The sequence below is a fragment of the Heteronotia binoei genome, chromosome 3, assembly GCF_032191835.1.
Source record: "Heteronotia binoei isolate CCM8104 ecotype False Entrance Well chromosome 3, APGP_CSIRO_Hbin_v1, whole genome shotgun sequence".
Classification (NCBI taxonomy): domain Eukaryota; kingdom Metazoa; phylum Chordata; class Lepidosauria; order Squamata; family Gekkonidae; genus Heteronotia; species Heteronotia binoei.
In genome coordinates, this window is record NC_083225.1 from 186,673,383 (window position 1) to 186,687,148 (window position 13,766).

General features: G+C 47.1%; 1 non-coding gene across 1 annotated transcript; it reads left to right on the plus strand.

Annotated features, from left to right (window-relative positions):
- Positions 1–521: 521 nt before the first annotated feature.
- On the plus strand, positions 522–592 carry TRNAH-GUG (transfer RNA histidin (anticodon GUG)). The gene has a single exon. It is a non-coding gene; the product is annotated as a tRNA-His (tRNA).
- The last annotated feature ends 13,174 nt before the right edge of the window (positions 593–13,766 follow it).

Below are 13,766 nucleotides of genomic sequence, written 5' to 3' on the forward strand. Positions count from 1 at the left end.
GGAAGAGAGACTTGGCTCAGTAGTTTTGTTGTGCGACTGAGAGAGCCTGGCAAAGTAAGCTGTGATGCAGAAGGAAGCAAGAGAGAGGGAGAAGGAAGCAGATGACAGCCAGTTGCTTTGAGGCTTGATAGGAGCCCTCTGGGGGCCTGATTTGGCCAACTGGGCCACATCTTTGACATCCCTGGCCTAGCATTTCTTGTTTCAGGCTGCAGTCACAGCAAGAAGTAGATAGGCCAGTGCTCTGAAGGAATATGATGCATGTTCTGGTATTTCCATAAGATAGGGAAGATGTTTAGTAATTCACTCTCCTTTTTTGAAGGTTGCTGCCTAAGATGTGTCCTAAGGGAGGGAGGGATGGGTGGGTGGGTAGATGCATGGATGCATGGATGGATTTGTGTGGGTGTACGGGTGTGGGTGCATATAAGCTGCTGTCCAGTTGCAGTAGAGTTGCCAACCTCCAGGTGGTGACTGGAGAGCTCCCATAATTACACCTGGTCTCTGGGTTAAGAGATCAGTTGGAGGGACAGTGGCTCAGTGGTAGAGCATCTGCTTGTGAAGCAGAAGGTCCCAGGTTCAATCCCCGGCATCTCCAAATAAGGGTCCAAGCAAAATAGGTGTGAAAAACCTCAGCTTGACACCCTGGAGAGCCGCTGCCAGTCTGAGAAGACAATACTGACTTTGATGGACCAAAGGTCTGATTCAGTATAAGGCAGCTTCATATATGTTCAAACGAGAGAAAATGGCTGCCTTGGAAGATGACCTCTGTAACATTATACCACATCGAAGTCCCTCCCCTCCCCAAAATCCCCTCCTCAGGCTGTACCTCCAAAATCTCCAGGTTTTTTCCAACCCAGAGCTGGCAACCCTAAGTTGTAGCCAACTTACGACAATCCCATAGGGTTTTCAACGCAAGAGACATTCAAAAGGTGGCTTAACCATTGCCTGTGTCTGTGTAGTATGTCTGGATTTCCTTCCTTGGTGGTCTCCCATCCAAGTACTAACCAGAGCCAATTCAGCTTAGCTTCTGAGATCTGATGAGGTTGGGTTAGCCTGGGCCATCCAACTCATGGTAGATGAGACAGATCAAAATACACCCCCTCCCAAAAACCCCCCCAAAAACGGTATTTCAGAAAAAAGTCTGGCCATGACAAATTATGGGTCAGATGCTGTTAGGCTGTGGAATTTGGGCCTTCTGAAAGAGAACTGGGAACCACCTACATTCAGCCACCATCTTGGCATTGAAACATCTTGAATTTTTGATCTTTCTAGAATCATAGAGTTGGAAGGGACCTCCAGGGTAATCTTGTCCAAACCCATGCATAATGCAGGAAACTCACAAACACTTCCCCCTAAATTCACAGGATCTCCATTGCTGTCAGATGGCCATCTACCCTCTGTTAAAAAACCTCCAAGGAAGGAGAGCCCACAACCTCCCGAAGAAGCCTGTTCCACTGATTAACCGCTTTAACGGTCAGGAAGTTCTTCCTAATGTTGAGCCAGAAACTCTTTTGATTTAATTTCAACTAACTTGTTCTGGTCCGACCTTCTGGAGTCACAGAAAACAATTCTGCACTATCCTTTATATGACAGCCCTTCAAGTACTTGAAGATGGTGATCCTATCACCTCATCCGCCTCTCCTCCAGGCTAAACATGCCCGGCTCCTTCAGCCTTTCTTCATAGGATTTGGTCTCCAGACCCCTCACCATCTTACAGTTCTCTACAATTCAGTATTATTTTGAGGAGGAAAATAAAACCCCTTCCTGATGGATGTGTGTGTGTGATATGTGGCTGATCTGAAGGTATCTACTCTGTCTGCATTTCATTTGTAGCTTTTTTTCCCCCTTGTGAAGTTACGTGGGATGTGGTCGTGGCTCAGTGGCAGAGCATCTGCTTAGCATGTAGAAGGTCCCAGGTCCCTGGAAAACCACTGCCAGTCTGAGCAGACAATATGACCTTGGACCAGTGGTCTGATTCAGTGTAACTCAGCTTGATATGTGTTCCCCTGTATGTTCTGTTGAGTGTATGGACCTTACAACATGGACAGTATCCAATGCTTGGTGACTGACAGTTTCTAAGCAGTAGCTCCCCTAAGCTGTGGAGTCTTGTGAGCAAAAACTCCGCTTTGTGAGCTACTGGCATTAAAGTTGTGAGCTACGGCATAAATTAGTTTGCTCTGGGGCCATTTTTTCCTGAGCTAAGACAAAAATGTGTGAGCCAGAGGCAAAAAAACCGTGAGCTAGCTCACACTAACTCAGCTTAGAGGGAACACTGGCTAGCAGTAGGATGTCTCAAACATTGTCCAACCAAAATCCAAACTGTGGATTATGGGATTTTCCCCAAAGGCTCAGATGAGTGAAGTGCTAAATCATAGAATCCCAGAGCTGGGAGTGACCATCTAGGCCATCTAGTCTAACCCCCTCCTCAATGCAGGATCAGCCTAGAAGCATCCCTGACAAAGTTTTGTCCAGCCACTGCTTCAAGACTGGCAGTGAGGGGAAGCTCACCATGTCCCTAGGGAGCTGGTTCCACCGTTGAACAACCCTTTCGGTAAAGAAGTTTTTCCTAATATCCAGCCGGAACCTTCCCACCCTTAATTGAAACCCATTATTGCAAGTCCTCTCCTTCGCTGCCAACAGGAACAGCTCCCTGCCCTCCTCTAAGTGACAGCCCTTCAGATACTTCAAGTGACTGGATAAACAGTTGGAGCAGAGGTCCATCAGTGGCTCTGACTGGGGCAAGTGATGCTCTGTATTCTTGATGCTTGGGGGCGGGGACAACAGGGTGAGGGCTTTTGGTGCCCTGGCCCCACTGGTGGACCTCCTGATGGCACCTAGTTTTTTTGGCCACTGTGTGACACAGAGTGTTGGACTGGATGGGCCATTGGCCTGATCCAACATGGCTTCTCTTATGTGAGCAACGTCCTCTTCTCCAGACTGAACATCCTCAAGTCCCTCAGCCTTTCCTCCTAGAGCTTGGTCTCCAGGCCCTGGTCGTCCTTGTTGCTCTCTTATACACCTGCTCCATTCAGTCCACATCCTTCTTGATGTGAGGCCTCCAGAACTGCACATGATACTCCAGAAGTGGCCTGGCCAAGACAGTGTACAACAGGACTAGCACATCTTGCAATTTGGATGTTTTGCCTCTGTTGATCCAAGATGGCATTTGCCTTTTTTGTAGCTGCTGTGATATAATGCATGGAAAGAGCAGGTGGGGTGGTCCTCCTCTAATGCTGCAGGCTCCCATTGAAGAGAAATGCTAGCAAAGGAAGCTATTATTTCCATGGGATTTCATATGAACAGGGGTGCAATTCTAGCAGGATTCCCTTTGCATATTAGGCCACACCCCACTGATGTAGCCAATCCTCCAAGAGCAGGGGGTTGGACTAGATGACCCTGGAGGTCATCTTGGAGGATGGGCTACAGCTCTTGGAGGCTTAAGCTCTTGGAGGATTGGCTACATCAAGGAGGTGTGGCCTAATATGCAAAGGAGCTCCAGCTAGAATTCCACCCCTGCATATGAATATATGAAGCTATCCTACTTTGACTCAGACCACTGCCCCTTCTAGCTTAGTAATTTCTACCCTGACTAGCAGCCGGTCTCCAGGGTCTCGGGCAGAGAAAGGTTTTCCCAATACTATATGATGACCATCTTCAAGGGCTGTCATATAGAGGATGGGGTGGAATTGTTTTATGTGGCCCCAGAAGGTAGGACCGGAACCAGTGGGTTGAAATTAAATCAAAATAGTTTCTGGCTCAACATTAGGAAGAACTTCATGACTGAACAGTTCCTCAGTAGAACAGGCTTCCTCAGGAGGTGGTGGGCTCTCCTTCCTTGGAGGTTTTTAAACAGAGGCTAGATTGCCATGTGACAGCAACGAAGATCCTGTGAATTTAGGGGGAGGTGTTTGTGAGTTTCCTGCATTGTGCAGGGGGTTGGACTAGATGACCCTGGAGGTCCCTTCCAACTCTATGATTCTATGATTCTACTTGTATTTTTATATGTCCCTTCAGAGAAGGTGCAGAGAGCCAGAAATGAGAGGCTGGTACAAAACCAAGCCTGGCTGGGTTTGAATTTGGGACTTTGTTGTGCCCAAAGTGTATACTGAGCATAGACGATGCAGCCACATGGGCAGAACAGATTGCTTGAATCTTTTCCAGGCAATTGGTACTGGGCACCCAAAGTATTCCTAATTAACTTTTGGAACTCACCCTCTCAAGATGTTGTGACGGCCGCTCGTTGAGAAGGCTTGGACAACAGGGATGGGGAAATTTATGAGGCATATGGTTGGTTGCAGTGATGACTGCACTGAGCCTCCTTCTGTAGAGGAAGCATGGCAGGTTAGGTGGACAACTGGTCTGATCCAGCAGACCACTTTTTAGGTTCTTGAACTTCAAAAAAATGGCTGCCTACGGTACAGCTTGAATATCTATATCCAGGGCTTTTTTTAGGGGGGGGGGGGGGGGATGCAGTGAAACAGAATTCCAGAACCTCTTAGTGGAAACAAAATTCTGCAAAGAAAAGTTTAAAAATTAATTGGGGTGCTTCTTTTTCATTTCCCTCTTGAGAGTTCCAGCACTTCTTTTTCCATAACCCACCATATCATATCCATAACCCATATCTATCTAAGTACGTATATATCTTTATATATCTAAATATCTAAATCCATCTACAGTATCTATCATCTAGCTAAGTATCTATCAATCCATCCTTTCATGCATCCTTTCATCCATCCATCCATCCATCCATCCTCCATCTATCTGTCTGTCTGTCATCTATCCATTTATTATCTATCGCCCATCCGTCTGTCTATCTATCTGTCTGTCTGTCTATCTATCATCTGTCATCTGTCTATCATTTATCTGTCCATCCACGTAACATCTATCCATCCGTCTGTCATCTGTCTGTCTGACCATCCATCCATCCTTCCATCCATCCATCCATCTATCCAAAATGTGGTGGAGGAGAGTATATGCAATAAGACAAACAGCCAGTATCCCCCATTTGTTATTATTGCATATCGTATATACCCATCCTCCACTGCATTTTAATGTCTTCCTTTTTTTCTAATGGCAAACTATAATGAATGTTATAACCTCTTGAGAAACCATCCCCTCTATTTAAACTAACAAAGTCAGAATGTTACTTAGATTTATGGCACTTCGCACCTACAACAGCAGTCTGCTTTTATCACCCTCCAGTGTTGTTTCAGCCCTGCTGTGTCCTAACTCTAACAAACACAGATCCCTATTTGTGGTTCTTTTAATCTGCTAAAAACATTCCCACGATTCTACATACCAACTCACTGCCCACTTATATTAAGAATTGCTGCTTGCCATTCCCATTTTGTCTAATGAAGTCTGCTTAAGAGCGTACGAAAGCTTACACTCTGAATAAAACTTAGCTGGTCTTAAAGGTGCACTTGTCTGCTGCTTTGTTCTATTGCTTCAGACCAACACGGCTGCCTACTGGGATCTATCTTCAAAAAAAAAGAGCCTTGTAAGCTCGTGGAGGATTGGCTGCATCAGGTGCATGTGGCCTAATATGCAAAGGAGCTCCTGCTAGAATTCCACCCCCGATTATGATCATAAAATTGCCAGCAGATTGAGTGGGAGGAAGGACATGGCTCGGCAGTCGCATTCCAAGTCCCTGAAAAACTACCTTCTGTACCCAGCATTAGTATATCAAAAGTTACTGACACAGGCCTCCAGATGGCCGGAGCTCTTTTATGTCACACATTCCCGTGTTTTGGTTCCATTACCAAAGCAAATGAACGGAGCGTGACACCACTGCAGAAGGCAAACCTGCGAACGGCTGCCAATGTATTAATCTGTGGGGGCTAATATCATAATGTAATTACTACAACAGTGCTTTTCTGACTTAATTGAAAACTCCTCTGTATCGGGGCCATTAACGAGAAATGCATGATTTGGCAATTCAAAACAGAGGAGGCTGCAGATCATCGGGGCGTGCAGTGCGGGGGGGCGGGGGGGGAACAGCTCGGAGTGGATTCTTTTTCCTCTCCCCCTTTATCTCCCTTCTCATTGTCAATGAAAAATCTGCTAGGGGTTTTAGTGACTCGTTCGTTCAGTTTTAATACGGCCAGCGACCAGCACAAATCAGAAAAAAAAATCTACAAAAGCTAAAAAGCAAAGCTAAGATACTTACCAAATATTCGGACATCGCATGAGATAACAGTGGGAAGTTATATAAAATAGCAATTACAATTTGGCTTCAGAACGTAATGTATCATTGCGAACTTTGCATGCAGTTGCAAAGAAGAAGAAGATATTGGATTTATATCCCGCTCTCCACTCTGAAGAGTCTCAGAGCAGCTTATAATCTCCTTTCCCTTCCTCCCCCACAACAGACACTCTGTGAGGTAGAAGAAGATATTGGATTTATATCCCACCCTCCACTCCAAAGAGTCTCAGAGCAGCTTATAATCTCCTTTCCCTTCCTCCCCCACAACAGACACCCTGTGAGGTAGAAGAAGATATTGGATTTATATCCCGCCCTCCACTCCGAAGAGTCTCAGAGCGGCTCACAATCTCCTTTCCCTTCCTCCCCCACAACAGACACCCTCTGCCAGAGCTATGGCTGACCCAAAACCATTCCAGCAGGTGCGAGTGGAGGAGTGAGGAATCAAACCCGGTTCTCCCAGATAAGAGTCCGCACACTTAACCGCTATACCAAACTGGCTCACTTGCGCAAGGGCCTGTAATCTGTGGGTTCACTCCCATGAGAAACTTCCTAGTCATCTCAAAATTAGAAAGGCTGAAACGGCCTTGAAATCTACTTATTTAGGGACTAGTTAACCTTGCCCGTATCTCCTGGTAAAATTGGCATGAAAGGAGAACATGTTCAATGCTTTCGATGGCCCCTACTCCACAAGGGCAGACTCTCTCATTCTTAGGGTTCTTTCAGTATCTCCCCTATAAATCTGCAGAGGAGAGTGCATGCCATCTAGTTAGGGAAAAGGCTCTACGATGAACAGGGGATTCCAGGGATGAGAGATACGCTGCTGGTGCTACAATGAGGAGGGGAGGGGCAGTAGCTCAGTGGAAGTAGCTCAGTGGAAGAGCCTTTTCCTTGCATGCAGCAGGTCCCAGGTTCGGTCCCCGGCATCTCCAGTTAAAAAAGAACGGATCATAAACAGTTAAATTTGATCATAAACAGTTACAGGTGGTGGCTCAGTTGGGCACATGTTATATCGACTGAGAGCCTGGCATAGTAAAAAAGGCAGTTTAATACAACAACAGAGATGGTACCGCAGCATAGGGCCGGCCAATGCATTGGAACGCGTGATAGAGTAGGATGTCCGCTGCGTCAATGAAAGGCCTGGCGGAATAGCTCTGTTTTACAGGCCCTATGGAAAGATAACAGTTCAGCAAGGGCCCGGATCTCCAAGGGGAGCTGATTCCACCAGGCTGGGGCCAAGGCTGAAAAGGCCCTGGCCCTAGTTGAGGCAAGACGGATGTCCTTCAGGCCAGGGATGATCAGCAGATGTTGTTTGCCTGATCGTGATGATCTCCGGGGCATATATGGGGAGATGTGGTCCTGTAGGTATGTCATGTAAGGCTTTAAAAGTCAATACTAAAACCTTGATGGAAGGTTTCCTCATCCATCGCGTTCCTCAAAACTCTTGCGATGCCGCAGGAGAAAAAGTTGCAGTGCTTCTGAAAGAGGCATCCGTTTTAATTTGTGGCGCTACGGGGGCTTCGTGTTCTAGTACACTGGTACGTGTTTACCTGCATTGTTCTTGTTTCCTTTGGGAGCTATTGTCCTTGAACCTTTGCGAGCCTGCATAATAAACCACTGGCCTTGGCATTCTAGCACAGCCTCCCACTTCACACCTTGTTATCCCAGAGTTGGCTTGCTAGCCAAGGACACTGTACACCTTTGTGAACGTTGCTCCTGATTCATTTCTTCCAGCTCTGGAGCTCAGTCCCGTTGCTTTCAATGATTGCCAGTTCTCCCTTCCATCTTTTTCTGCATTTGTGTGACGGAGGACCCAACGCCAGGAATCTCTTGTGCCTCCGCTTATTGTTTCTTTGATTGTTTCCCAGCTCGCCACAGTTTGAAACACATTTTCCCGCCCCCTTCTTTTCAAGTGAAACTCTCGCAATCCTTGACCTAGAACATGGAAATGAATTGATCGCTGAGTGTTGTTCAGTATCTTTCCCCCCCCCACCACCACCACCATTGCAAGTGGCGTACGTATTTCAAAGGAGCCTGTCCTTTGAGATAATTGGATTGGGTGTCCTCTTTATGTTCTTATGCATATAGAAAGATGCGAAGAACGTTTATCATTGTGCGAATTTTCGCAAGAACGAAACAGGTTTATGGAGAGTAGGGGGTGTTCGGGGTGAAACCGAGCAAGTGACCGTGAAAAGTTTGCAGCGTGGAGATGATCGCTGGGGAAAGGGGTATGGAGCAGGCCTTGTTTTTGTGAGCAGTGGTTGTGGAAGGAGGAGCAAACGAAACTCAGGAAACTAGTCGGTAGATCAAATTATAAATACTGTGGGCAGACTTTAAAGATCCATGCGTACATCTAGGATTAGCAGGGCATTGGAGCTCTGTGATTGAAAATCCAATATGTATAGCTTTCCGTCCTGTAGTTGGGGACTGGAGATAAGTCTGTCAATGGCTACTTGCCATGGTGACTAAGGGGAACCTCCACATTCAGAGACACCAAACCTCTGAAACTTAGAGCCAAGAGGCAGGAGAAGGTCTTGGCCTCTATGCCATGTTGTTGGCCCTCCAGATGAACTGGTTGGCCACTGCGCGAGACAAGATGCTGGACTGGATGGACCACTGGTCTGATTCAGCATGGCTCTTCTTATGTTCTTGTCAGGGGAAGGCTTCAGCCTCTATTGTTGGCCATTCAGAGGAACTGGTTGGCCACTGTATGAGACAGGATGCTGGACTAGATGGACCACTGGTCTGATCCAGCAGGGCTCTTACTTTCTTATCAGGGGAAGGCCTGCGCCTCTATGTCCTGTTGTATGCCCTCCAGAGGAACTGGTTGGCCACTGTGGGAGGAAGGATGCTGGACTAGATGGACCACTGGTTGGATCCAGCAGGGCTCTTCTGATGTTATGATCTTAAGCATAACTACCTGTATTGTGCCTCCTTCCCACAAAGCTAAAAAAAAGTCCTGGTCTCTTCCGTGTTTCTAGCATAAATGAGACCTTTTCAGGCTAGGCCATATGTGTCATAAAATGTAACGCCAAGTAACCAGTTCCTAAATTTCCATAAGAGATGTTTAGCATAGAGTTTACTCACTATACTGAGAAGGCTGATAGGTTGTAGTTATTGGGACTGTCCTTATTGCCTTTTTTATGTACTTAGACTTACCTGGCAGGGAAGACACCTTGATCACGAAGTAGCAGAGACATTAACTTTACAAAAGACACAAACAAAAAGAGATTTTTAAAAAAAAAAAACCTTTAAATAATATATGCTTAAAAGATTAGCACTCTTACTCAAATGGGGGATATTGGCTGTTTGTCTTACTGCGTATGCCAGCCCATCCTCCACTGTACTTTAATGTCTTCCTTTTTTTTCTAATGGCAAACTATATGGATGTTATAATCTCTTGAGAAACCATGCCCTCTATTTATGTTACCTAGATTTATGGCACCTCGCGCCTACGACAGCAGTCTTCTTTTTATCACCCTCCAGTGTTTTTTCAGCCCTGTTTTGTCCTTACACGAACAAACACAGATCCCTATTTGTGATTCTTTTAATCTGCTAAAAACATTCCCATGATTCCACATTGCCCACTTATAGTAAGAATAGCTGCTTCCGTTCCCATTTGTCTGAAGAAGAAGAAGAAGAAGAAGAAGAAGAAGAAGAAGAAGAAGAAGAAGAAGAAGAAGAAGAAGAAGAAGAAGAAGAAGAAGATGATATTGGATTTATATCCCGCCCTCCACTCGGAAGAGTCTCAGAGCGGCTCACAATCTCCTTTCCCTTCCTCCCCCACAACAGACACCCTGTGAGGTGGGTGGGGCTGGAGAGGGCTCTCACAGCAGCTGCCCTTTCAAGGACAACCTCTGCAAGAGCTATGGCTGACCCAAGGCCATTCCAGCAGGTGCAAGTGGAGGAGTGGGGAATCAAACCCGGTTCTCCCAGATAAGAGTCCACACACTTAACCACTACACCAAACTGTCTGAACATATGAACATATATGAACATATGAAGCTGCCTTATACTGAATCAGACCCTGGGTCCATCAAAGTCAGTATTGTCTTCTCAGACTGGTAGGGGCTCTCCAGGGTCTCAAGCTGAGTTTTTTCACACCTATTTGCCTGGACCCTTTTTAGTTGGAGATGCCGGGGATTGAACCTGGGACCTTCTGCTTCCCAAGCAGATGCTCTACCACTGAGCCACCGTCCCTCCCCGTCTGATGAAGCCTGCTTAAGAGCATACGAAAGCTTACGTTCTGAATAAAACTTAGTTGGTCTTAAAGGTGCACTTGTCTACTGCTTAGTTTATTTAACAGTTTATTTAACAGAAGGAAGTATTTCTTCACGCAGCGTGTATTTTGTGGAACCTTCCGCCACAGGATGTGGTGGTTGGTGAGAATTTGGAAAGCTTTAAATGGGGAGTGGACAAATTCATGGAGGACTGGGCTATGAAAGGCTACGAATCAGGATGGGTATCTGCTTCCTCCAGTACCAGAAACTCTAATCCTCTTTTAAATCAGTTGTTGTTTACGGAATGCATGACACTGTTTTGGTGTAGTGCTTAAGTGTGTGGACGCTTATCTGGGAGAACTGAGTTTGATTCCCCACTTCTCCACTTGCAGCTGCTGGAATGGCCTTGGGTCAGCCATAGCTCTCTTATCTGGGAGAACCAGGTTTGAGTCCCCACTCCTCCACTTGCACCTGCTGGAATGGCCTTGGGTCAGCCATAGCTCTCTTCTCTGGGAGAACCGGGTTTGATTCCCCACTCCTCCACTTGCAGCTGCTGGAACGGCCTTGGATCAGCCATAGCTCTCTTATCTGGGAGAACCAGGTTTGATTCCCCACTTATCCACTTGCACCTGCTGGAATGGCATTGGGTCAGCCATAGCTTTCACAGGAGTTGTCCTTGACAGGAGTTGTCTCTCAGCCCCACCTACCTAACAGGGTGTCTGTTGTGGGGGGGTGGGGAAGGTAGAGGAGATTGTGACCGCTCTGAGATTCAGAGTATAGGATGGGATATAAATCCAATACCGTCGTCGTCGTCATCCTTGTCTTCTTCTTGTCTTCCTGTTTGTGGACTTCCTATGGATAGCTGGTATGTCGCTGTGTAAACAAAATTCTGGATTAGACGGGCATTTGGTCTGATCCAGCATGGCTCTTCTTATGTTCTTCTGAGCTCTGGTAGCCATAAGTGCATTAATGAGAGTCATACCTGGGATGCGGGGAATAGGACTTAAGTTTCTTCGGTTGTCAAAAACCATTTGGGATGGCGGAGAAAAGGAGGCAAAACCCTCGTCTACGAACAGCAGACTCATACTTTTTCAAAACGTTAAGGGCCACGTGAGATATCAGAATGGCTAATTCCCAGTCTGCTTGTAGCTGGGAGAATCGCAAGTTGCTGCCCCAAACCAAGCATGCAGGAAAGCAAAAAGGGAGAAGAATGCTTAGCTAAGAAATTCCGTCACGTGTCTGCCACAGCCACCACACTCCACAGAGGTCTTTTGCATGAATTATTTATTCAACGCGAGCTCAAGAAGCTTTTCCTTTAAAAATAACCGGGTTCCCCATGGGATCCCCTCTTCCGGCCTGTCATGCAGTCAGGCACTCACTGTGCACGTTCTGAAGCTAATCACCGTGGACGGGCACTTCAGAAGAGGCCAGCTTTGATGCGCACGTTTCCTTCAAAGTACACTTTCTCCTTGAACCTGCGGTCCTCACACTCGGTTGATCCGTTGACCATCCAGTGCGCTGGTGTCCCCTTTCGAGATTGACGTCGGATCTTAAGGAACTTTTCTGCTGCGGTGTTTTCTTTCAGTGCTGACGGAAAGACCTCTTGTTCTAGTGGGAGGCTTTTGCGCCAGAGGAAGAGGATCACAGCACTCAAGCTAGTTTGGTGTAGTGGTTCAGTGCGTGGACTCTTACCTGGGGGAACTGGGTTTGATTCCCCACTCCTCCACTTGCAGCTGCTGGAATGGCCTTGGGTCAGCCAGAGCTCTCTTATCTGGGAGAACCAGGTTTGATTCCCCACTCCTCCACTTGCAGCTGCTGGAATGGCCTTGGGTCAGCCAGAGCTCTCTTATCTGGGAGAACCGGGTTTGATTCCCCACTCCTCCACTTGCAGCTGCTGGAATGGCCTTGGGTCAGCCATAGCTCTCTTCTCTGGGAGAACCAGGTTTGATAACCCACTCCTCCACTTGCAGCTGCTGGAATGGCCGTGGGTCAGCCATAGTTCTCGTAGGAGTTGTCCTTGAAAGGGCAGCTGCTGTAAGAGCTCTCTCAGCTCCATCTACCTCACAGAGTGTTTGTTGTGGGCGGTGGGGGGGGGAGGTAAGGGAGGTTGTGACCGCTTTGAGACTCTGAGATTCAGAGTATAGGGCAGGACATAAATCCAATATCATCATCTTCTTCTTCTTCTATCTCCCTTACTTATTTTGAAGGCTTAGAGCAGTGGTTTCCAGCTTATAGGTCAGGACATACATATGGATAAACATATGGAGCAGGGGTCCATCAGTGGCTATTAGCCACAGCATATTGTTGGAACACTCTTGTCTGGGGCAGTGATGCTCTGTATTCTTCGTCCTTGGGGGAGCACAGTGGGAGCGCTTCTAATGTCCTGGCTCCACTGATGGACCTGCTGATGGCCCCTGGGTTTTGGCCATTGTATGACACAGAGTGTTGGACTGGATGGGCCATTGGCCTGATCCAACATGGCTTCTCTTATGTTCTTATGACATGATGGCACCTGGGTTTTGGCCACGGTGTGACACAGAATGTTGGACTGGAAGGGCCATTGGCTTGATCCAACATGGCTTCTCTTATGTTCTTATGTGACACAGAGTGTTGGACTGGATGGGCCATTGGCCTGATCCAACATGGCTTCTCTTATGTTCTTATGACATGATGGCACCTGGGTTTTGGCCACGGTGTGACACAGAATGTTGGACTGGAAGGGCCATTGGCTTGATCCAACATGGCTTCTCTGATGTTCTTATGTGACACAGAGTGTTGGACTGGATGGGCCATTGGCCTGATCCAACATGGCTTCTCTTACGTTCTTATGACATGATGGCACCTGGGTTTTGGCCACGGTGTGACACAGAGTGTTGGACTGAAAGGGACTACTTTTGTGAGTTCCCAAGCTAGGATATAACTGGAGCAAAGGGTATCAGGTCCCTGATGGGGCACCATACATAGTGTGCAGTTTGGACTCAATTGATTGGTGAAGGTTTTTGCTTTGACCAGTGGAGAGGGCATCGTGAGCTGTTCATCATCAAACAGGATTGGCCGTTAAGAACATTAGATCAAGAGAAGCTGTACTAGATCAGGCCAATAGCCCTACCCAGTCCTACTCTCTGTGTCACACAGTGGCCAAAACCCAGGGGCCATCAGGAGCTCCACCAGTGGAGGCAGAACTCCAGAAGCCCTTCTACTGTTGCCCCTCAAGCACCAAGAATACAAAACATCACTGCCCCAGACATAAGAATGTAAGAAACCATGTTGGATCAGACCAGTGGCCCATCCAGTCCAACACTCTTTTCCCCACAGACGACAGTGGCCAAAACCTAGGTGCCATCAGA